Source organism: Pristiophorus japonicus, chromosome 3 (assembly GCF_044704955.1).
Source record: "Pristiophorus japonicus isolate sPriJap1 chromosome 3, sPriJap1.hap1, whole genome shotgun sequence".
NCBI classification, from domain to species: Eukaryota; Metazoa; Chordata; class Chondrichthyes; family Pristiophoridae; genus Pristiophorus; species Pristiophorus japonicus.
The window spans coordinates 55639110-55663940 of NC_091979.1; the positions used below are offsets into that span (position 1 = coordinate 55639110).

The window sequence follows — 24831 nt, forward strand, 5'->3', positions numbered from 1 at the left end:
AAGCAAGGCAAGGTTGCACCAACCTTGAAAAGATTAGGCAAGAAGACAGGATTATATCAAGGAGCAGTGGTTAAAAACTTGCAACTTGATGGAGGAGGGAAAGATGAAGGGAAGCAATAAGTTCCACAGTTTCAAGATCCGAGAAAAGAATGAGTGAGAGTCGAAGACTGTGCAATGAATCTTGATTTCAACTCAGGGAGAGGATAAGTGCATAGCACCTGCTGGTTCATGAATTAACTGGGAAACAGATATTGGATTCGTATGCAAATCCCAATGAGTTCAACATCATGTAAGCAGAATCAATATTCATTGGAACAGACTGCAACATTTAAAAGCAGTTCCGTGATACTGTTTTCAAATGTTGCAGTCTGTTCCTTGGGCACAGAAATTTACTTCTACAGGGTACTAGAATATATTTTACATGTCCATAAAAGGTGATGGATATTTATTTTCTTATATACGGAATATCTTGTACAGAATAAAAGAATCATTCATGAAAACAATAATGATTTTCAACTGTTTGACAAACTTGTTTATAACTATCCGGCCTTCCAGTAGCTTAGTGATCACCATAGCATAAAATTACAGCTCTCTTTTCAAGTGATCCCAAACAAAAAAATCTCTCTGGGCACAACTATTTAAAAGTTAGGCAGCAGAAATTTAAAAAAAAACACAACAGTGGCCCGAATTTTGCTTTGATCATACCGGTGAGGCTAACACCGCTCACCACTATTACAGATTGCAAATCCCAGCGTTCACACTTGCGCAGTTACCGTGGAAATCTGGAAGTTGCTGTCAGTGTTATCGTGCTACTCCACAGGATGCGCTGTCAGTGTCCTCGCCAATAGATTTGGCACTGAAATCAGTGTAATGGCATAAATTGCTGTACTTACCCATTCATCATCATCATAGGCAATCCCTCGAACGAAGATGACTTGCTTCCACGAGTTCACAGGTGTTTCGATGAAGGACCTGATGTTCCAGTCCTGAACTCCAATTGAAGGGGTGGAAGATGCCTGTGCGGGAATTTTAAAGCAATGTGTGGTGACCGTTATACACCAGTCACCACACGGGCTTGACAGAGCTAGGTCTTGGTCCAGTGGCAAGGATTAACCAAGACAACTGGAGACCTGCTCTATTGCACGGATCTAGCGCGCACACATATCGCAGTGTGGGCTGGCCCGTGCTGCCCCTGGGATCTTGGCTCTTCTGGGCCCCGTACCCTCAGCTGTCGCATCTCTGCCACAATCTCTCTCTGCTCCTCCGCCCATTAGTTACTTACCCATTAGTTCTCCACTAAACACTGCAGAAAAAGTTTGGGGCTAGTGCATTCAGAAGAAAGTGAATTTTTAACAAGTGTAACAAGTGATAATTACTGCCAAACTACCTCTCTGGCCCTGAAAATGTAATTTTACATGTGCGGCATTTCATTCCTTCAGAATTTAATTTGTATTGGAGATTTAAAAAGAACTAAAAAATTAAAATATTTTTTTTAAACTGTTTCTGTCTGTCTCTTTTATCTCTTTCTCTTTATCGCATCTTTCTTTCCTAATCTATATTTTGCTTTTTGCACACGATTTAAATCCAATTTATACTTCCTGCTCTGGACTCTGCATAGCTCCGTGAGGATTCTTCAATCTGATTGGTTGAAGAGCCTTGCTGTTGCCCGCCCTGCTCACAGACACCACAGATCTTCTTTATAGGGATCCCAACTGGATTAGATGCCAACTGGAGCAAGTCTACTCTCAAAAACCAGTGAAAACTTTATGGGCTGCTGTCAGTTTAGTGAATGGCAAGTGTCGTTCCTTCGCTGCTGAAAGCAAAATCCGTGCCATTGTGTTATTGTGTAAAGAGATATTCATTTTTAAATTGTGCTATGGCCCACCTGTTAACTTCTCTCATTTTGCTGTACTGGGGAGATTGGAATACCATAATGCTCTACGGAGCACTAAGGATTGGGCGGCAGCCAAAAATCAAGCTGTGTCACAATCAGAGGCGTTGCACACCGGCTTGCCTCTTCTGGGCCTCTTACCCAGTCTAAATATGACATTAACAACAGTTGCCCCAGAAGGAAAGACCTATCACTGTTTACAGCTAAAGCTTACTCCTCAGAAGGACAGAATTTAAAGATAACTTTATCAAAAGGAATTTGAAGAGCATTGCCATGACATGAATGATATGTTCCTGAGAGGACATGGGGCTGAATTTTCAGGCTTTTGCTGCCCGTTAGTGCCCCAGAGGGGCGGCAATGACGGCAGTAAGCACTTCCAAGTGGGCAGCCCACTTTCAGTGTCCCGTTGGGACTTTCGGTGCTGGTTTCGTCTGGGCGCAAAGCACAACCGCCTAGAAAAGGCGAGCCGGCATGCAATGCCTCTGGTTGCGATACCAGCTTGATTTTTGACTGCTGCCCGACCCGTAGCGCTCCGTAGAGCACCCTGCTGGGATCAGCCGTGAAAGTGGGTGGTCCGAGCTGTAGCGCCTGCATTGAGATACGTAATGTCGATTGGTAAGTGTGATTATATTTTTTTGTGATTTATGTTGTGGTGACGTGTGTTATTTATTGGGAATGTTTTTGGTGGGTTCTTTTCAGGGTTTTTTTTTTCTGCCCCCGCCCCCCAGTCCTCTCTTACAGCACTTCTAGGCTGGTTGTTTAGCTCGGTATTTTCGCTTGCTCAGCCGGCCGAGCGCCCTAAGAGAGGTGTGTAGCGTCTCCCTTAGCGCTCCACTCCATACTCAGGGTCCAGCTGTTGAATTTTGCTGACTGAGGTGCAAACTGTTTCTGGGCGCAAACTTTACCGCCCCGCTGCCATTACCGCCCCGAAATGAGTCGAACCGAAACTCCAGCTCTGAGCCCACACGTTTGATTTTGTTCACCATATTGATTGAGTGGGTGAGCTATAACAGTTGCTAAGCCTGCAGCAAGGTAAAGTTTTACAAAATCCTGGGTTTTATAATTACAAATTCATAATTTTTGGGGGAAGATACATATATCACATAGCTACAGTGTGGCTTTAAAATATTTTGTAAAATTGGATACTGGAGACAGAAGAGGATACATAGATTCCATGGAAACTGTTTCTCCCTTCCTTAAGTATGTTTTTTTTCTCCTTTCCTCCTTTTTGCCTTAACCATTCGATCATAGGAGTTCCCCAATGCTCTGGCTTTGGCCCATTCTCTTCCTCAGCTACAAGCTGCCCCTTTGCGATGTGAGGCTAGCTTCCACATGTACACTGATGTCATCCAGCTCTACTTCTGGACCACTTCCCTTGACCCCTCCACTGTCTCTCTGTTGTCAGACTGCTTTGTTCGACATCCATTTGTCGAAGAGCCACAATTTCCTCCAGCTAAACATGCAGAGGTGTGATCAAATAAATGGATGCCAAGCCAAAGCAGAAGGTATTTGGAGGAACCAAAATCTTTGTTGAAGAGGTGGGTCTTAAAGCGGATCTTAAAGGAAGAGTGGGAGGTGGAGAGGCCAAAGGGGTTAAGATGAGTGGAGTCAGTGACAATGGGTAACAGTCTGAAAGTGGCAGAGCAAAGATCATTTGGTAGCAGTGAAGCTATACTTAGGGAATCCTTTCCCTTCATTTTTTTCTGCCATTTCTTAACCACCTGTTCCTGCTACCTTAACCAACGCTTTAAAGAGTTGAGATGCCTTCTAAAGCCCTCCAATCTTTGTCTTCTTATTAAAACTCTTCCCTCTTTTATTGTTCTCATTACATTCAATTTGTCTTAAATGCAATTTTTCTTTTTCACTGCTAGTGTCCTCCCTAAAACTGATAGAGACTGTCAGTTGTTAATAATAATTCAAATTGTCATGTATCTTGCATTATTATATATAACTGTATCCTAACATGCTATACATGACTGTAATAAGATATGACCTGTAACCACCGCATACCTTACCACCAAGGGTGCACTTGCAACAGACAGGTATATAAGGACAGGTCTCAGACAAGTGCAGCATTCCAGAGCTGTGAAATAAAGGTGCGGTCCAGAGTGACCTTGACTTCACTACATGCCTCGTTTGAATCTCTACTGAGGGGACAGGACTTTACACAAATAAATTTCCAATCGAGAATTGAGTGCTAGTTTGCACTTGACAATTTTGGTAAGATTTGCACAATTCTTAACCATTTAGCAGTGACTTTGACCTGCAGATGAAAATTCGCTCACAAGCCTCTCAAACTTGGCCAATTTGAGATAATCTGCTCAGCAGCTGAATTTAGTTTACTTTAGACACTCTGGGGGAGAAATTCAATTCATAGCCACTCGCCATGGCCTCTGAAGTAACAGTACACGATGAAGTTATTGGAGTCTTCAATGACATGAAAGTAAGAAAATCATCGTCGCTTAGAAGTCAAAAAAAGAAAGAAAGCCGTACTGTTTTGCCTCAGTGATGATAAAAAACAGGTAATTGTGGAGGAGACCAAAGAGATTTTGGTGGGTGAAATTGGAGAAACTGTGCAGGACCCCTACACATCTTTCGTTAAGTTGGTACCTCTGTGCGACTATCGTTATGCTTTGTATGATGCTACATACTAGACAAAAGAGTCCAAGAAAGAAGATTTAGTATTTATATTCTGGGCTCCAGAGAAGGCCCCCCTTAAAAGCAAGATGATATATGCTTGCTCAAAGGATGCTATTGAAAGAAAATTTACAAGGTATTAAACATGAATGGCAAGTTAATGGATTAGATGAAATTCAGGACCGTATAACACTTGCAGAGAAACTGGGAGGTAATGTGGTGGTTTCACTTGAAGGAATATCCTTGCAAAATGACAATTGAGTGCCATCTTGACCCATGGAGCTTCCATTTCTGTAGCTCTATTAATATCATTTGATCAAAGTTGGAATAGTTTAGGTGTTTTTTTTCCACGTAAAGGAGATCTCATTAACTTAAGCAGCCAACCTGCGGTTGCCCTTAGACTGTTTGATCCCAGTAGTTTTTATGTAGAATCTCGAGAAATGCTTTCACGTTATTCATTCTAGCCAAACCACTTGTCGTTGCATGCATTCCTTGTTTCTTGTACAATGAATGTGAATGTTTGTGAGTAGTTTAGAAACACTAAGTATAAGCTTTTGAAAACCTTGAGAGTATTGTCCATGGTCAGGTGGTAGCCATTAATTCAGTATTGTAATTGTTGAAGTTGCACTTGATCATAGTTCCATGAGGCTCTTGTGCATTCATAACCCACTCCTGCCTTGATAACCTAGTTTTGTGTCATGGCAGCATGTGTTCTACACAATGCATCAAAAGCACTTTTTGTAAAATGTTTTTGTTTTTTAAAAAAAACTAAGGAATGCCAACCAATTTTCTGTAGTTGTAATTGCGTCATCAGTGAATTGTAGCTCTTGCGTTTTCATTCCTGTTGTGCAGACCTTAAGGAAGGAGTTGTTTATGTTGCCTTTTGCTTCCAGTGGAATGTACACTACTGAAAAAGAATGGGAGTCAAAGTTTACCATGTTAGTTTTTTTTCAAACATTGAAAGAGGGAGTTAGATATGGCCCTTACGGCTAAAGGGATTAAGGGGTATGGAGAGAAAGTGGGAAAGGGGTACTGCGGTGAATGATCAGCCATGATCTCATTGAATGGTGGTGCAGGCTCGAAGGGCCGAATGGCCTACTCCTGCACCTATTTTCTATGTTTCTATGTTTCTATAGCCATTCATTTTGCACCTGCAAAATGGGAAGCCAGGTGTAGAAAAATCAGGCGGGGGTAACTCAGTCACCCATTGTAACTCAAGGCTCACCTGATGCCATATTCAGGTGGGCCTGTAAATGGGCAAATGGTTCATGAGCTTGAAACAGGCATCAGGCTGCTTTACTGTGCAAATCTTAACACCAGCACTAGGGCCTTAATGAAAAGTTGAGCTACAAATGGTCTGAGCTTGTGCTGCCTAGTACCAGGGTTTGACTAATCCTCCACTGAAGTTAAGTAGGTAGGTCAATAATTTGAGGCATAATATTCTTTTTGAGCCAATTTATTGCTGGAGGGACAACAGCAAACTAAAATGTGGAGGGTAAAGTCATAAAAGATTCATGGTACTGTAAGAGAAATCAAATCCCTTCTAATTGACACCCAACATTTATTTTTATATCAGTCCCTATGAGGAGAGAGTTTCAAAGGGATTTTCCTGCTCATCTGTCGTAGCTTCAGCGGTAGAGCCGCAGAAACCTGGGAAAAGGTGGCGTAAGTGGCACTTAAATCGTTGTTTCTGGGTTTCTGATGCTCTTTCACAGACCACAGACATTATGGCAAATGATCGGGAGGAACCATGGAAATTCACCGACTAGATTATTAGACTTCCTGCCTGGAGAATCAGGTGATCTTCTGCAGCTATAGATCCCGACCTACACTTCCTACTCCTCTTGGATAAAAGGAAAGGAATATGTGCTACTGAAACAAGAACCTGGAGGCTGGTATTCCCCTGTTTTATGCCTCTCCTTAGCGCCTCCGGGGGTGCTAATGGGGCACAAAACTGTTGTCGCCCGGGGGAGGGCGCTACTGGCTCCCGTGAAATTGCGCCGGAGTTAGCGGAGGCGCAAAAACAGTAACGCTGTGCCACGGCACCCCTTAGCCCTGGTGGCCCAGTGGAGGCCTTCAAAGGGTCTGCAGAGTTCACAGCATCCCTCCCCTTTAACGGAAGGGGAGGGGCGTTGAAACGTGTCAGTGCTATGCCTGTGTAGCACCCCGATCCCGCCCAAATGGAACTGGAGTGCGCGACATGGCGCTCCACTTCCTGTGAGCAACGGTAACCAGAATTTCACGGCCGGGGCAGGACGTCCGCGCCAGGCACAGGAAATCCTGCCTAACCTTGGTTACCGCCTCCAAACGGGTGTAACCGAATTTCGACTGTACCATGCACACACAACAATGCTGCAAAGGGGTCCAAGCCCTAGAACTAGTGCAGCATTCAGTATTGTGTTAAAGTGTTAACTTGCATTGTACCTTGAAAAAACCGGGTTAAAAACTAAGGGAGGACAGTGCTTTGATCACAGTGTCATTTGTTTTTTGCCTCTTGTCGACAAGGATCAAATCAGTAAAGGAAAAATCTGGTTTCATCTCAGAGCTTCAACAATCCTTCATCCAAAATACTTACCACTTTGAGACACAAATCAAGCAATATAGAAGTATTTCTACAAGAACAATTGTGAAACAAAAGGCACACAGATTTCAGGAGGCTCAGGCACTTCCTTGTCCAATCCTCCATAGCGGAAAGAACAAGATGCCCATTGATGCAGTGTCACTGCCTCCTACTGTGTCACATGCTCATTTACATAGAATTAAAATTTGGTGTGAGCACTGGCAGGAGAAATAACAAGTTTGCACTGCAGTGAGATTGCTTGAGTTTGCCATGCAGGGTTGAGAGAAAATAAGACACTTAGGGGGTGGGGGTGGTGGGGGGGGGGACGGTGGCAAAATTGCCCTGCCCCCAATCAGGGCCAGTAAACATCTGGGGCCGGACTTTCTGTGCCCGTCACAGAACTCCTATCCCCGGCCGCAGAATTGCGATTACCTCAAAGTAAGCGGAGTGCAATTTTGTGCGCTCCACTTCCTTTGGTGGCACCAACCAGGGTGCTACTGGGGCCCTGAGGGAAGCTTCAATGTCCCTCCCCTTCGCTTAAAGGGGAGGGCTGCTGTGCACTCTGCCAGCAGGGCAGCGTGTGACCAGGCCTGCAGCCGGGCCGCATGTAAGGCCGTAACCACGCTAGGGTCACCATCATTGAGCCAACCCGAGAGTTGGCAGGCGAAAAAAGTTGGTGGCCCAGGGCGCTGGCACCTTCCCCTTTAAAGAGCGCGCCGAGAGCGGATGTTGGCCAGCTTTGCGACTCTCGAAGCTGGCGTTGACATCTGCTCGCACCAGCATTGCGGCTCGCAGGGCAATTCCTCCCATGGGTTGTTAAGGGGTTGGCGTGGAGCGGTGAGGGGTTGCCTTACACGCGATGATGACATCACCGGTTGCTCAGCAATTCCCGCAAGGTGGTAGCGCCCCCCCCACCCACCTGCCCCCAGGCGAAAAATCTCCTCCACCTCGTTATCGCTCCCTGGCGGCGCTAAGACGGCTATATAAAGAGGCAATTTCAACCCTTGAAGTTTTAGAAATATCTTTACTTAAGCAGTGGAATGAGATGAACAGTCCTTAAAATGAGGGAAGTATTACCAGCTGTTATTCACTTTAAAAACATTTGTTCGACACTAACCTACAAGATAACCATATATAATTTCTAATACTTCGAACATAGCATCAAAGTGTTAAAAGCGAATTGTTATCTTTGAAATAAATATATTGTTAAAAATGATTTCAAATTTAAAGTGTCCCCTCTGAGGTCAGATTTGTACATTAACACAATTATGTAGAACTTCCTGTTGTGCAAGTTACAGCTTCCTTGAGCTGTTGCATTACTGGGATCTTAAAGCTCCCGGTAGGAGGACAAGCTTGTACCAGTCCGCAATCAATCTATATAATAATGTTTTGTGCTTCTGTTGTGACTATTGTTCATGACATGACTGTCAAGTCTGGCCAATTGTCTTCTTGCTCTGTGACTTATTCCTTTCTGATTGATGAATAGTGAAAGTAGAAAATGACCCGTCATATTTCACAAAACCTTTCTTCATCATTTTAATTTTCTTCCCAGTCTCATTCCATCAATATTTTTTGTACAAATCAGGTTCTATTATCACATTCCACCAAAAATACTAATGTATATTTTCCAATCCAATGTGTACTCTGAAAAAGAACATTTATCACATAACAAAGATATGAAAATAAAAGCAATATAATCATATTAATTTGGCTCCTGGAACTTTTTTACACCCTGTTCTATCATCCATCATCATAGGCAGTCCCTCGGAATCGAGGAAGACTTGCTTCCACTCCTAAAGTGAGTCCTTTGGTGGCTGAACAGTCCAATGCAAGAGCCACCGACCCTGTCATAGGTGGGACAGACATTTGTCGGTGGAAGGGGGGGCTGGGACTGATTTGCCTCATGCTCCTTCCACTGTCTGTGCCTGACCTCTTCACGCTCGCGGCGTTGAGATTCGAAGAGCTCAACGCCCTCCTGGATGCACTTACTCCACCTAGGGCGGTCTTTGGCCAGGGACTCCCAGGTGTCAGTGGTGATGTTGCACTTTACCAGGGAGGCTTTGAGGGTGTCCTTGTAACGTTTCTGCTGCCCACCTTTGGCTCGTTTGCCATGAAGGAGGTCCGCTTAGAGAAATTGCTTAGGGTTCGATAAGCAATTTAACACACACCCTATCCCCAGTTGGATATACCCATCCCATGATAAACAATCAGGCAAGATTTGTATTCAAATTTTCAATGATGTTCCCAGTACAACTCTCAGGAATGACTGTGACTGTCCTAGCATACCCCAATTCCCCTCCTTTGCTTCAAGCATACACAGGAATCTATCTGCTGGAGTTTGTTCATCAACCTTCTGATGCCCAGAATTACAATTTCATGAAGCAAATTGTGTTTGACTAACTTGATCGAGTTCTTTGATCAAGTAATGGAGAGGGTTGATGAGGGTAGTGTGGTCGATGTTGTGTGTATGGACTTTCAAAAGGCATTTGACAATGACCACATAATAGACTTGTTAAAGCCCAAAAATTAAAGCCCATGGAATAAAAGGGACAGTGACAGCATGGACACAATATTGGCTAAGGGACAGAAAGCAGAGAGTAGTGGTGAATGGTTGTTTTTCAGACTAGAGGAAGGTGGAGAGTTGTGTTCCCCAGGGGTCAATTTTAGGACCACTGCTCTTTTAGATATATATCAATGATCTGGACTTGGGTATAGAGGGCGCAATTTCAAAGTTTGTAGATTAAACTTTTGACAGAGGTGTTCAAAATTCTGAATGGTTTTGATAGAATAAATAAGGAGAATCTATTTAGAGTGGCAGAAAGGTTGGTAACCAGAGGACAACGATTTAAGCTGATTGGCAAAAGATGACATGAGGAAATATTTTTTTAACACAGCGAGTTGTTGTAATCTAGAATGCACTGCCTGAAAGGGTGGTGGAAACAGATTCAATAGTAACATTCAGAAGAGAGTTGGAGAAATACTTGAAGGGAAAATACAGGGCTATGGAGAAAGAGCAAGGAAGTGGGACTAATTGGATAGCTCTATCAAAGAGCCAACACAATGGACTAATGTCTCCTCTGTGCTGTACCATTTCATGATTCTGTAATTCTATTCTTCAATGAACCACCAATGGCTGCTCGCTTTGATCTCAATATTTATCCTTTCTGATTCACCCATCTCCCCATTTTCCCTATCCAGCACTAGAATGGTGCAAGAAATAATGTTGCAGAAACAGTACATGGTAACAAAAGAGCAAACACGTTGATAGATTGGAAAATGCCAAATTTAACTGCATATACAATGCCAAAACATTGCAGAGCAAACATTACTTTATCTAGCAAAACTCTCGATTGTGTAATGTTTCTTCCCGATCATCACAGTGAGTTTCTGATAAAGTTTAGTTTGTAACAATACTTTAACAGATATTGGAGTACTTAAATTGGGTATAATTAATTGCAGTTCATTCCCACACACTTTCAGATAAGTTACTAAGTACAATTTGCTGAATTATGGATTTAATTCGCCTCAGATGTGAAATTAGTGCCTTCAATTTAGTTTAGCTCGAACAATCATATGCGATCATTCAACTTTTATACGCTTCATAAGGAACAAATTATTCTATATCCACATGGGACATTATAAAATAATAACCTGTAGACTTACAGCATGCCACTATAAATTTGCAGCAGGGGTCACAAGCTGATCTACTTCTATATGTGCCAAAGGTAATTTTACAGAGATTAATGTTTACTGAAAAATAGTTACATAGGCCCCAAGTTTCCACACGCGGCGAAAAAGGCGCACCTCAGAGCTGGGCGCCTGTTTTTTGCGCCGAAAACGGCGTCGGAAAAAAAGTGCGGTATTCTGCTCGATGTCTGCTTGGCGCGGCGCACAGGGAGCGGAGCCTACCACTCGCGCTGATTTTGTAAGTAGGAGTGGGCGGGTACAATTGAAATGAGGCTTCTTGGTGCCAGTAACCCTGTGCGTGCACGTTGGAGCGTTCGCGCATGCGCAGTCTGAAGTAAACATTGGCACTCGGCCATTTTTAAAAGTACTGCAGAAAAAGTGAAGATTTGTTTCTTGGACCCCTGCAAAGGCTTGTATTTTAATTTTCTTCATATTTCTGTGTGTGAGGGAGTGTTTTTAGCAACACTGCTGAATAAATCACCTGCTGAAATCAGTGAGTTCAGCTTTTCACTGCTAAACTTGCAGAACCGGTGCCTGCAAATTAAGGACTGTGTGTTTGGAGAAATAAAAGTGCCAATTCAACTTTGCAATGGATCAACGTCCACCAAGAATAAAGAATTTCTTGCATGAGGAAGCAAACCATTGCATAATATGTGGTGTTGACAATGCAGCACCCATTCTGCAAATTTTTAAATATAAAGATGTCGATGTGGCTGCCTCTCCCTGTCCAAATGGCCTCAGTCAGTCCCCCTCACAGCTCGAAGGCTGCTGCTGTTCTTTCTTCGGCTCCCGACCAGCCACTGATGCTGCTGCAATCCCATGGCCGAATGGCCTTACGTCCGCTCCTGATTCTTCGGCTGCCTTCGAGCCACTGACGCCGCCCCATAAGCGTGGCCGAACGGCCTAAAGAATTTAAAATCTGCAGCTGCGTGTGTCCTGTGTTCATTCTTCGGCTCCCGGCCAGCCACTGACGCCGCTGCAATCCCATGGCCGAATGGCCTCAAGTCCGTCCGGGTGCTGCATCTTCGCGGGGAATGAAGGCCTGCCTCAAGCACCGCAGCTCAGCTCGAAGGCTGCTTGCTGCCTGCCGCTGCCGTTGAGACGAGACACTGATGCCACACCCCTGCCTGTCTCCAACATGAAAGGCCTGCCTCAAGCACAGCAGCTGCTGCTGTTTCACACAGGTAGGAAGATGATTTAATATTTTCTTTGCTTATACATTTTTATTCAGGTTTGATTTATTTGTATAATATTTGTATAAGTATAACTAAGGATTGATTGTAGAATTTAATGACTTCCCTTCCCTCCCCTCCCCCCCACCATTCCCTACGCCTAATTTGTAACCTACGCCTGATTTTCTAAAGTGTAGACAAGGTTTTTTCCAGCGCACAAAAATCTTCACTTACTCCATTCTAAGTTAGTTTGGAGTAAGTTTTCACTGTAGAAACTTTGAAAACATGCGTAAGTGGCCGGACACGCCCCCTTTTGAAAAAAAAATTCTGTTCAAAAGTGAAACTGTTCTAACTGACTAGAATTGGAGCACACTCAATGTGGAGAATACCGATTTCTAAGATACTCCGTTCTACACCAGTTGCTCCTAAAAATCAGGAGCAAATCATGTGGAAACTTGGGGCCTAAATATTAGAAATAACTCAGCGCAAAATGCTGTTTTGATAAAACAAAGAAAATAAAAACTTTATAATTTTTGCAGATGCAGTTGGTTTAAAATGGCTGACACTTGTTTTCTGGGGATAGTTGCTTCAGGTTATGATCACATACCACCAAAAGTCGTTATGTAATTCTGATTTGTAATTATCATCACCAGAAACATAACTTTCACTGCAGCCCATTACAGAACATTTATGTTCCATAGTGAGTAATTCAAACATAATCAATCTTTTAAGGGAATGGGGAAGAATCATCCGTGCAGAATTTCTTAATGACTTCTGTGCAGTTTCGCAATTGTTGGCAGAGAATAAATATAACGTAAATGCCCACACTTTGGTGATTATGAAAATAAACTTTGATAATAATTAAGATATATGGGGGTGAAATTTGTCATCGCCAGTAGCGCAAAACAGGCTCAAAGAACATCAGCTGAATGTGTTACATCGCGCCCGATTTTGTTTTCCATTGAAGTTAACGGGCTTTCACACTTACTTTGTGCTACTGGTCCTGACCAATTTCATTCCCATATTCTTCAATTTGGATAATTTGCGGGGAATGTAGAGTAAACTATTCTATGATTTGCATAGAACACTATAATAAAAACATAATAAATAGGAGCAGGAGTAGGCCATACGGAACTTCGAGCCTGCTCCGCCATTCGACAAGATCATGGCTGATCATCAACCTCAACTCCACTTTCCCGCTCGATCTCCATAATCCCTTGGTTCCCCTAGATTCCAAAAATCTATCTATCTCAGCCTTGAAAATACTCGAAGACTCAGCATCTACATCCCTCTGTGTTAGAGAATTCCACAGATTCACAATGCTCTGAGTGAAGAAATTCTTCCTCATCTCGGCCTTAAATGGCTTACCGTTTATCCTGAGACTATGCTCCCACGACACTCCAACCAGGTGAAACAACCTCTCAGCATCTACCCTGTTAATCTCCTTCCAGCAATTGCCCAGAAATTGCTAAAAAAAGTAATGGTGAGTTTACAGCGCTCACCATTATTAGGTTGTAGGGTAAATCCAACAGTTTGTGGCAAAGAAGAGATTTGCCAGGAGTTCCAATGCTCCAGAAATTGCTGAATGATTTGCGCCGTTCCGCCATTAACAGTAAACAGTAAAAACTTGCAATCTCGGGGTATGAGCCACTCCACTGAAATAAATTACATGTCATGAAATTTTTGGACTTACACAGTTAATGCAAATGAATCCTGCCGCAACCATTCAGGGCTGGTAATAAGGATCCTGTTATTGACATGAGTTATGGGCCTGACAAACTTGGAGGTCCAGAAAGGGAACAATGAAACTGTGGAGTCTCATTCCTGCAGGTAGTAAATTGTTCCTCGAGGTCTATTTTAAAAACTTATTAGCGATCTTGGCAGTATTTGCGAACCAGTATTGCCGTTCACACTCCTATTAGTGTCGGAAGGCAATAATTTTCAGGATGCAAAGCTGTTTCGACACTTGGTCTGAAGGGTATGTTAAAAACATCCAGTTCACATCGCTGTGCCATTCCAGCAATTTCTGGGGCAATACACATTTTGTTCACTTACCAGACAATACTGGTTATGTTGGCGTGAAAAGAGAAAAGGAAAATCACCGGCAGGAAAATGTAAGGATGTGAAAAATCAAACTAAGATTAAGTACAGCCCGGTATCTTATTCTGACCACTTCATCCACTGAACAACCAAGCTCAGATGACAGATTTTGGTTAAAGTCAAGGAAAAACCTATTGAACTAGAAGTCATATATCAAATTAGTGTTAATTTCCAATGCTACCACCATTAAAAAGACCTGCAGCAACATATTAAGACCCAATAGCTATTCTAGCACAATACATTGAGACATTTACCATTTATATATACTGAGCCCTTATCCACTACAACAACAGATGTTCCTCAGAATAAAGTAAATAGCCTAATGGCCTCCCTAAAAATCTGTTTAATTTCCCCAGCAGGCACCTCCAGAGATTGGATCCTCCAGGCTGTGAGAGAATAATACCACATTTCCCTTGATAGCTGCTCCACAGGTCCCAGTTGTTTGGCTACAACATTCCCACAGGCACTCCTGCACAAAGCAGCACATCTTCTCTTTCGATTCTGGAAGTATTATTTCAGTCACATCACCATGATGCTTCTGTAATCTTAAAGGGGCTAGAATCAAACTTCTAAGGGTCATTTTGGAGAATTTTGTGTAGGCTTGGATTTTGAGCTGAGTCCAACCCTAATGTCTATCGATTTGTTTAATTGTCCTTCGCCAGGTATTGCTCTTGTTACCCTGCGAGAGAGATGTTGGAATATTGAAGTGTTCTCTCATCACTGACCACATTTTGAACAAGCATCTCTAGGTACTTGGAGCTCTGCCTATTTGGTCTCTGTAGTATTCTGAAGGGCCTAAATTATCTTGTTGAGAATGTCAGTTCAGACATCTGTAATTCTACTATGAGGTTAAAATTTCTTGGTCACCTGGGGCCTGAATTTCAAAATTTAAAAAAAAAATTAAAATGCTTCTTGTGCAAAAAAAATAATTAAAAAGCAGCATTTCTTTGCATTGGCTGTTTTATCATGGAACATGTGATGAATGCATACTATTAAGATTGATGCATGAAGGATGTGCATAGCAGTTGAAAAATAAATAATAATGTATGATAAATATAGCCAACCAACGCTAATGATGTTCATTGTCATGTTTAAAAGTTGCAGCGGCTGCTTTGAGTAGAAGCCTAATCACAAAACATTCGGGGATAAAAGTGAAATAAAGTATGCCAGCTAAAGTTCAAAGTAGGATGTCACAGCAGCGCATTTGGAAAGAGGTGACATGATAGGTCCAAGTCAGCATGGATTTGTGAAAGGGAAATCATGCTTGACAAATCTTCTGGAATTTTTTGAGGATGTTTCCAGTAGAGTGGACAAGGGGGAACCAGTTGATGTGGTGTATTTGGACTTTCAGATGGCTTTCGACAAGGTCCCACACAAGAGATTAATGTGCAAAGTTAAAGCACATGGGATTGGGGGTAGTGTGCTACATGGATTGAGAACTGGTTGGCTGACAGGAAGCAAAGAGTCGGAGTAAATGGGTACTTTTCAGAATGGCAGGCAGTGACTAGTGGGGTACCGCAAGGTTCTGTGCTGGGGCCCCAGCTGTTTACATTGTACATTAATGATTTAGACAAGGGGATTAAATGTAGTATCTCCAAATTTGCAGATGACACTAAGTTGGGTGGCAGTGTGATCTGCGAGGAGGATGCTATGAGGCTGTAGAGTGACTTGGATAGGTTAGGTGAGTGGGCAAATGCATGGCAGGTGAAGTATAATGTGGATAAATGTGAGGTTATCCACTTTGGTTGTAAAAACAGAGAGACAGACAATTATCTGAATGGTGACAGATTAGGAAAAGGGGAAGTGCAACGAGACCTGGGTGTCATGGTACATCAGTCATTGAAGGTTGGCATGCAGGTACAGCAGGCGGTTAAGAAAGCAAATGGCATGTTGGCCTTCATAGCGAGGGGATTTGAGTACAGGGGCAGGGAGGTGTTACTACAGTTGTACAGGGCCTTGATGAGGCCACACCTGGAGTATTGTGTTCAGTTTTGGTCTCCTAACTTGAGGAAGGACATTCTTGCTATTGAGGGAGTACAGCAAAGGTTCACCAGACTGATTCCCGGGATGGCGGGACTGACCTATCAAGAAAGACTGAATCAACTGGGCTTGTATTCACTGGAGTTCAGAAGAATGAGAGGGGACCTCATAGAAACTTTTAAAATTCTGACAGGTTTAGACAGGTTAGATGCAGGAAGAATGTTCCCAATGTTGGGGAAGTCCAGAACCAGGGTTCACAGTCTAAGGATAATGGGTAAGCCATTTAGGACCGAGATAAGGAGAAACTTCTTCACCCAGAGAGTGGTGAACCTGTGGAATTCTCTACCACAGAAAGTTGTTGAGGCCAATTCACTAAATATATTCAAAAAGGAGTTAGATGTGGTCCTTACTACTAGGGGGATCAAGGGTTATGGCGAGAAAGCAGGAATGGGATACTGAAGTTGCATGTTCAGCCATGAACTCATTGAATGGCGGTGGGCCGAATGGCCTACTCCTGCACCTATTTTCTATGTTTCTATGTTTGTCGAGGAAATCATTTCTGCATGAATGTCAGTAAACAGTATTGGGCATGTCGTAAAACAGCCAAACAACTAATGAAAAGAAACTCAGAGTGCTCCATAAGCATTATTCAGTTACAGGGTAATCATTTTACTCATGTGTAACACGTGCACTGCTATTTCATGTGTATCCAAATGAGGTGGTCACTTTTTCCCTGTTCATAGTGTATTTTTGGGACTTAAAATCTTAGTTAGACCACCGAAGACCACTGCAAAAGACTCCGAAGGGCCTACATTGATGGTCTTATTGCCCAGTGCCACCCACTGCTGCCGACATTCCTCCTCGAGTTGCGCCCAGTGGCAGTTTTGATTTGGTCTGAAGCAGGTGGGAGGGGAAAACCGCCAGGAACCGCCCGCTGACGTCAGCGGATAGCCAAGTGGCACAACTGACCTCCCGTCCGCCGAGATGCCAGATTGGTGCGGGCGGGAGTAGGCGCCAGAACAGGGGGTGGACCACTGCGAGGAGGCTGGTCTATCCCCGACGGTGAGTATGAAGAGTTGAAAAAAAAGGTTAGTAAACAATTTTAAAATGTTTTCTTTACAGCAATTCACCTTGATGGGGTCCCCTGAAGGTCATCCAATGTTTTTTTTTACGCTTTTTATTTGCAGCTCTTCGACCCTCCGTGGGCCCGACTCCATCCTTGGCGGCACATGGGCGGTAAGCGGCTTTGCTGCCGAGAAAGGGAGCTCCCGCTCGCTGCCGCCCAGATTGATGGCATAAGTCTCTCTTTTGCTGGCGGCCGCCCTTTCAAGGGCCTTTTTGCCAAAAACCCTGCCCAGAGTTCCGTTAGGTATCTCGGCATCCATCGGCGGTCCTTTGGGTAGCACTTGGGCGGCCCTTGCTCTTCACCAATTTTGGCCCCTATGTTATTAACAATTTCTCTGAGGCGAACATCAGCTGGAACAGGAATTCTAACACTGAATAATGCCATTCTTGCTGCCATCACATAACAGATGCCAGTCCTAGAAAACAGCGGGAGAAATTGCCATACTCCCTCCTAACGACAGGAACAATGTCAATTATTTATTCTGCAATAAACATTGTGGCACTGAATTTCATCAGAAGCTGGAAATATGCTAAATCTGTGAAATTCTATTTTTCATTTGCATTTCCTACAACTTTAGGATATTGGGACACTGATGCAATTTCTATTTCCTTCTCTCTCAATTACCTGAGAAAGTTTGATTTGAAAATGACATGGGGAGGTGCAAATGTGGCAGGTTTTAAAGTAAATTCATTTGGAAATGTGAAAATATAATTTGGGCAATTTCAAAATAGCATTGGAACAAATAAGATTGAAGAACATTACAAATCCAAATTGATTACTTCCTATAAATGGGCCAGAAATATACACTGTGATTGAAAATGCTATGGAAAATTAACCCTTGAGCCTAGGAAATTGTTGCCTTTAAAGTTTCCTGGCAGCTAAAGGTGAGTTGGGAGCAACATCTTCTCATGTCTAGATGTAGCAGATTCAATCGTAGTTTAGAAGTATTCCATCACAGGCTCTGTTTAATGCCTCTTTCACATCACTTTTTCAGCAATGAGTGGATACTGAACCGAAGGATTCAAATACCATGTTATACCACACTCTGGAAAATAAAGTAAATCCATACCACCCAATTTTATTTTTTGGAAAAAGAAAGCATAATAAGCGATGGATTTCATATTTGAAAAGTTCTATGTGAGGAATCTATACCTGAAACATTACTCATCTGTTCTCTTCATAGATGCTGACTGATACTATAACCTTTCATTCCTGCAACCATTCTTCTCTCATCCTCCTGAGTACTGTTTCCATGGCGCTAATATATTGCCTACAATAGGGTGCCAAGAACTGTATGCAATGCTTCTTCTATGATCTCATCAATGTTTTGTTCAAATTCAACATCACTTTCTTGCTTTTGTATCCAATGTTACACATATAAAACCCATTTGTCTTTTTACAGGCAATCCCAACTCACTTGCGCTTTAAGGATCATAAGAACATAAGAAATAGGAGCAGGAGTAGGCCATTTGGCTCCTCGAGCCTGCTCCGCCATTTAATAAGATCATGGCTGATCTGATCATGGACTCAGCTCCCCTTCCCTGCCCACTCTTCATAACCTTTTACTCTCTTATCGCTCAAAAATCTGTATCTCCGTCTTAAATATATTCAATGACCCAGCCTCCACAGCTCTCTGGGGCAGAGAATTCCATAGATTTACAACCCACTGAGAGAAGAAATTCCTCCTCATCTCAGTTTTAAATGGGCGGCCCCTTATTCTATGACCATGTCTCCTAGTTTTAGTTTCCCCTATGAAATATCCTCTCTGCATCCACCTTGTCAAGCCCCCCCATTATCTTATAAGTTTCAATAAGATCACCTCCATCGCTTCTGAACTCCAATGAGTATCGGCCCAACCTACTCAACCTATCCGAATAAGTCAACCCCCTCATCTCCGGAATCAACCTAGTGAACCTTCTCTGAACAGCCTCCAATGCAAGTATATCCTTCCTTAAATACAGAGACCAAAACTGGATGCAGTACTCCAGCTGTGGCCTCACCAATACCCTGTACAGTTGTAGCAGGACTTCTCTGCTTTTATAGTCTATAACCCTTGCAGTAAAGGCCAGCATTTCATTTGCCTTCCTGATTACTTGCTGTAACTGCATACTAACTTTTTGTGTTTCATGCACAAGGACCACCGGGTCCCTCTGTACTGCAGCATTTTGCAATTTTTCTCCATTTAAATTCTAATTTGCTTTTCTATTTTTTCTGCCAAAGTAGATAACCTCACATTTTCCAACATTATACACTATCTGCCAAATTTGTGCTCACTCATTTAGCCTGTCTATATCCCTTTGCAAATTTTTTGTGTCCTCCTCACAATTTGCTTTCCTACCCATCTTTTTATCATCAGCAAACTTGGCTACATTATACTTGGTGCCTTCATCCAATTCATTAATATAGATTGTAAATAGTTGAGGACCCAGCACCAATCTCTGCAGCACCCCACTAGTCACTGTTTGCCAACCGGAAAATGACCCATTTATCCCGACTCTCTGTTTTCTGTTAGTTAGCCAATCCTCTATCCATGCTAATATATTACCCCCAACCCCGTGAGCTTTTATCTTGTGCAGTGACCTCTAATGTGGCACCTTATCGAATGCCTTCTGGAAATCCAAATACACCACATCCACTGGTTCCCGCTTATCCACCCTGTTCGTTACCTCCTCAAAGAAATCGAGCAAATTTATCAAACATGATTTCCCTTTCATAAAACCATGCTGACTCTGCTTGATTGAATCATGCTTTTCCAAATATCCCGCTATTGCTTCCTTAATAATGGACTCCAGCATTTTCCCAACGACAGATGTTAAGCTAACTGATCTATAGTTTCCTAATTTTTGTCTGCCTCTTTTTTTAAATAGGAGCGTTACAGTTGTGGTTTTCCAATCTGCTGGGATTGCCCCAGAATCCAGGTCTAATCCTGCAGTTGGATCAAGAAATGGCTCAGGCTTCTATCATTTGCATGATAACCTGCACTAGTTGAATAGAAGTCCAAACCCATCACATTCTGCAATATTAGCTCATTAACATGATTTAAATAATCCCCCTACATGGGTTTTCCCGTGTGGAGAGAGCTCTGAGTTACCTGGGGAGTGTGCGCATGGAATTGAGAGTGCAGCAGCTCTTCACTTCCTCCTTTGCAGGTAAGGGCACAAACCCATCTTCCTGCATTTCTGGTTGCATGTGCTCCCTTCTTCGAGTGGCAAAATTGTACAGAATACAGTAGACACAAATGGTCTTTGATACTTTCTTGAGGGTGTATAATAGAAGTTCATCTAATCATGTCTAGACCATAGAGGTGCTGCTTCAAAATACTGGTGGTATGTTCTACGAGAATTTGGGTGGAGACATGAGCCTCACTGTATGTTCTTTCAGCCTCAGTTTGACAGCTTCAGATGGGCATTAATAGCAGGACAGCAAAGGTATCCTTGGCCTCCCAGCAGCCACCCATGCAACCTTATTGCTCCTTCAAATAATTGTGGCATAAGTGATGAATGCATTGCGGCTAGTAGTGTGGTATCTTAAATCTTTAAAATATTGGGAAACTGATGCAATTCATATTTGAGATCACCTGTACATTGATCAAATTAAATCCTTTTCAACTCATCTAATTCATGGGATTGTTGTTTGGTGCCTTGATAGCTGCCATCAATGGGGCCCTGCACTTTTGGGTTACTTGGCAGATGTGCCAGGTTTTCTCCACTTGCTCCTTCCTTTCCACTGGGAAAATAACAAATGTGTCGTCCCTGGAATAGTGACCAGTTTGATGCAACAATTTACAGACAACTGATTAATCTGGCAAAAAGTCTTGTGAACACCAGACCCAGTAGACAGCATAACTTGACGACGGCCTCCCTGTTGGGTCATAGGCAGCGAAGGTAGAGCTCTCTTACATGCCACAGTAGTCGGGCTTGGCTCGTTTGCCATAATCCCTGGGCCACCCACAGTTCACCTGCTTTTCCTTCTCAGGAATTGTCTTTCCTCTTCCAAATATATAAGATAATGAGGGGGCTCGACAAGGTGGATGCAGAGAGGATATTTCCATTTATAGGGGAAACTAAAACGGGGGGACATAGTCTCAGAATAAGGGGCTGCCCATTTAAAACTGAGATGAGGAGGAATTTCTTCTCTCAGAGGGTTGTAAATCTGTGGAATTCTCTGCCCCAGCGTGCTGTGGAGGCTGGGTCATTGGAATATATTTAAGATGGAGATAGACAGATTTTTGAGCGTTAAGGGAATAAAGGGTTATGGGGAGCAGGTAGGGAAGTGGAACTGAGTCCATGATCAGATCAACCATGGTCTTATTAAATGGCAGAGCAGGCTCGAGGGGCCAAATGGCCTACTCCTGTTCCTATTTCTTATGTACTTATGCTCAAATCCAAACTGCCATCAACTGGCCGAATGGAATGCCCATGGTCAGCATTGCTTGCAGCTGCGGGAGCCAGTTGGTGGTGATAGGTATGTTGTTGTGGGAGATGAACACCAAAGGAGTGTTCAAAGGAAGGCCAGCAGGAAGGAAAACAGCAGTCAGAATAGGACTATCACAAATATGGCAAGTTAGCTATAAGCGGTGAAGTTATTTGGCCAACAGCTTACCGACCTCCCAGTACAGAAAATCAAGAAAATCAAGAGCTGCTCTTGAAAATGTTGAAATTTCCCTGGAGTTACAATGGCTGCACTAATTTTCAGAGCAGAGCCTCGGAAATGGGTGTGGCACCATAAAGGAGACCCTGCACTTTATTCCTCTCCTCTGTGCCTAAGATCGAATTGTTTGCCAGGTGCATAGGAGAGGAATATCAGGGGCATGCTGTTTAGGGTAGACTCCCTCTCACTGTTCATTTTCCTAAACTAAGCTACTCCACATCCTCTTCATTTGTCATCTCTCCATCCACTCTGCAGTTTCCTATGATCTTCCTCATAGTTTGCCATGCCCCCTAATAAGGTAAGAGCACACTTCAATATCATTCCTCTTACATTTTTATCAAGATCACATATCCAATGGAAAACAACAGAGCTCCTGGAACATATTCCTGGGGCAAGCCATTACCTACATCCTGCCAATCCCCAAAAATATCCATTCAGAACCACTCTAACTACGTGGCTACATTTCCTTAAATACCATGGGGTAGATTTTCATCTTCAGCGCCTGGCGGAAATCTCTTATAGAGTGGATCAGTCGCCCTTTATAGAACTTGTCCTATTTTAATTCCACTGATTTCAATGGAATGAAAATCGGGCAGGTTCTATAAAGGGCGAGCAATCCACTCCGCCAGGTTACCACCCAGGCAAAGACAAAAGTCTACCCTCATGTGCCTTAATTTTTGCAACAAGTATCTTATGCAGCACCTTATGAAACACCTTTTCAAAATTCAGATATGCAACATTCAGTGCACTCATTTTATCAATGCACTCGACAGATCCCTTAAAAAATTTAGTTACGCTAGTCAAGCATGATGTGCCCTTTAGAACTGCTGGTCAGCTAATGCTGCAAGATTTGACTAATTTCCTCACATATTATAAACTCTAGCGGGGGGGATTTTCACTTTCGGTGCAGGTGGAATCTAGTGGTAGTGGATTGGCCGCTTGTTAAACATTCCGTCTGATTTTCCTCTGCATTAACTTCAATGGAAAGGGTAATTGTGGGGGGTGTATAACGGGTGCTCTATCTGCTCCTTCCAGTTACCACCTGTGCCAAAAGTGATAATTACTCCCAGGAGGTTTACCCACAACTGGGCTAAAACAAACTGGCTTATAGTTTCTTGATTAGAGGTGTAACAACTGCCTCTCTCCAGGCCTTTGGCACAATTACCATTTCCAAAGAATGTGGGGGAATTATGATTGCGATGAATCTATTTTCAAGACATGGTTATAGTCTTTGAGAAGAAGATTTTGCCCTTTGAGCTTACTGTAAACAGGAACAATTGCCAGATTTACACATTTAGAAATACAAAGCATACCATCAAATTCTTCAAAAATTTGTAATAAATGCACCCCATCCCAACAACAGCAGCAAGACCAGAAAGAAGGTAGGAATAAATGAGGGAAATGTGAAAGCATTAATTAATAGAATAGACAATAATATTTTGATAAAATTGTTCTTTTTCGGTAGAGATTCCATTGTATTGCTATCTCCTATCATGCTATAAACTCTTCATTGAAGAAGTCAAAGGAGAGGAGGGTTACCTCTCTAAAGTTCATAGAAGTCTCGATCCTGGCTGACTTCTTTTTGACCTGAATCTTCCAATCTTACCACTTGTTGTGCACTTCAAACCACTCCCATCCTGCATGAGATAGCTACACTCAGTTTCTGAGTGATGTTCTGCCAGTTACTTTTGGCAACATTAATGAATTTCCTGCTGAATGAACTCTGAATTGTTAAAGGAAATAAAGAGGGACAAAGCATCATTCAGAACTGAATGATACATATGCTCATCTCTACTTCCTCTCAAATAACCTACAGTTCCTTATCTGAATTCATACCCTTCATCTTTGAAGAGGAAAGAAATACAGATACCTTTGCAGTACTCTTGAATGTCTTGCTCAATTTCAGTCCATCCTCTAAATTGCAAATTATACTGATTTCAATGTCATTTTTATTCACTTTAAATGTCCTGCCTTAGAGTCTTAATGGCAGGAAGCTGCTGATTAATGAACATAGCTTGCATGAATGGAAAAAAATTAATTGTTTGTGTCAGCTCAGAGATACCATTTTAAATTTTTTATTATATGTGTGTAAGGACTGAGATGATTGAATGATAGAATTTTGTAATATTACATTTTCAGCTCTGGGACATAATAGAACAGGCACTTGAGTGATGGACTAAGGCTTTCTAATTGACATCAGTGCTCTTGGATGGGGTAAGTTATCTGGGAAGAAACTACGATTTAATTGGCAGCATTGAATATGACTTCTGAATAAAACTTTGTAGTAGCAATATTGAGAGTACTGATAAGTACTCTTTCTCCGACACTTCTTGGACTTGGGGCCAACAGAACAATCCTATAATTTAAGGGGAAAAATTGTGAATTGCAGCAGAAGAGAAGATCGATGTCATGGTAATGGGACTATAGTTTACTCTGGAGCAAATACATTATTGTAGAAAATAAGCCAGAGGTTCGTTCAATAATTGATCCAAGTGACAGAAATCAGTTAAGAATGTGGAGTAAAAGTGGGGAAGGTAAGGAAAACATAATATTCATGAATAAAGTTCTAATAATGGAACACTTTAAATAGCAGACCTGCCTCTTTTGATAGATTTTACTGTGTACCACCATCTGTTCCACTCTGAATTACACTTAGTTCTATGTGCTTCATTCACATCAACACTTGACTGGGAATATGGCAGACATTTTAAGAATACTTGCCTTGAAAGGAAGTAGAAAATGTTACTTTGCAATGGGATAATTGCTTTCTATTTATAGTCTTAACTCTTATTTCCCATACAGTTATTGCACAATTCTATATTGGTGAAATTAGACTTTGCAAGTGCAGTGGAAACATCATTTTTGGATTACATTTTATTCAATTGTTAACCTGAAATCCAGATAGGACAACATTCTTTAGGAATCATAAGAGATATTAAAATTATTTATCCTTCTGAATTTCAATCTTGCTACTTCACAGAATCTCAATATAGCTAGACTGTTAAAGAAGAATATAGTATAAGTCTAT

General features: G+C 42.4%; 1 protein-coding gene and 1 pseudogene across 1 annotated transcript in view; one reads left to right on the forward strand and one right to left on the reverse strand.

Moving 5' to 3' along the window:
* The window catches only part of arhgap15 (Rho GTPase activating protein 15), an 833101-nt gene that overhangs the window by 658121 nt on the left and 150149 nt on the right, over window positions 1–24831 (reverse strand). The gene's annotated exons all lie outside the window — the stretch shown is intronic.
* On the forward strand, window positions 4278–5488 carry LOC139259734 (cofilin-2 pseudogene; annotated as a pseudogene).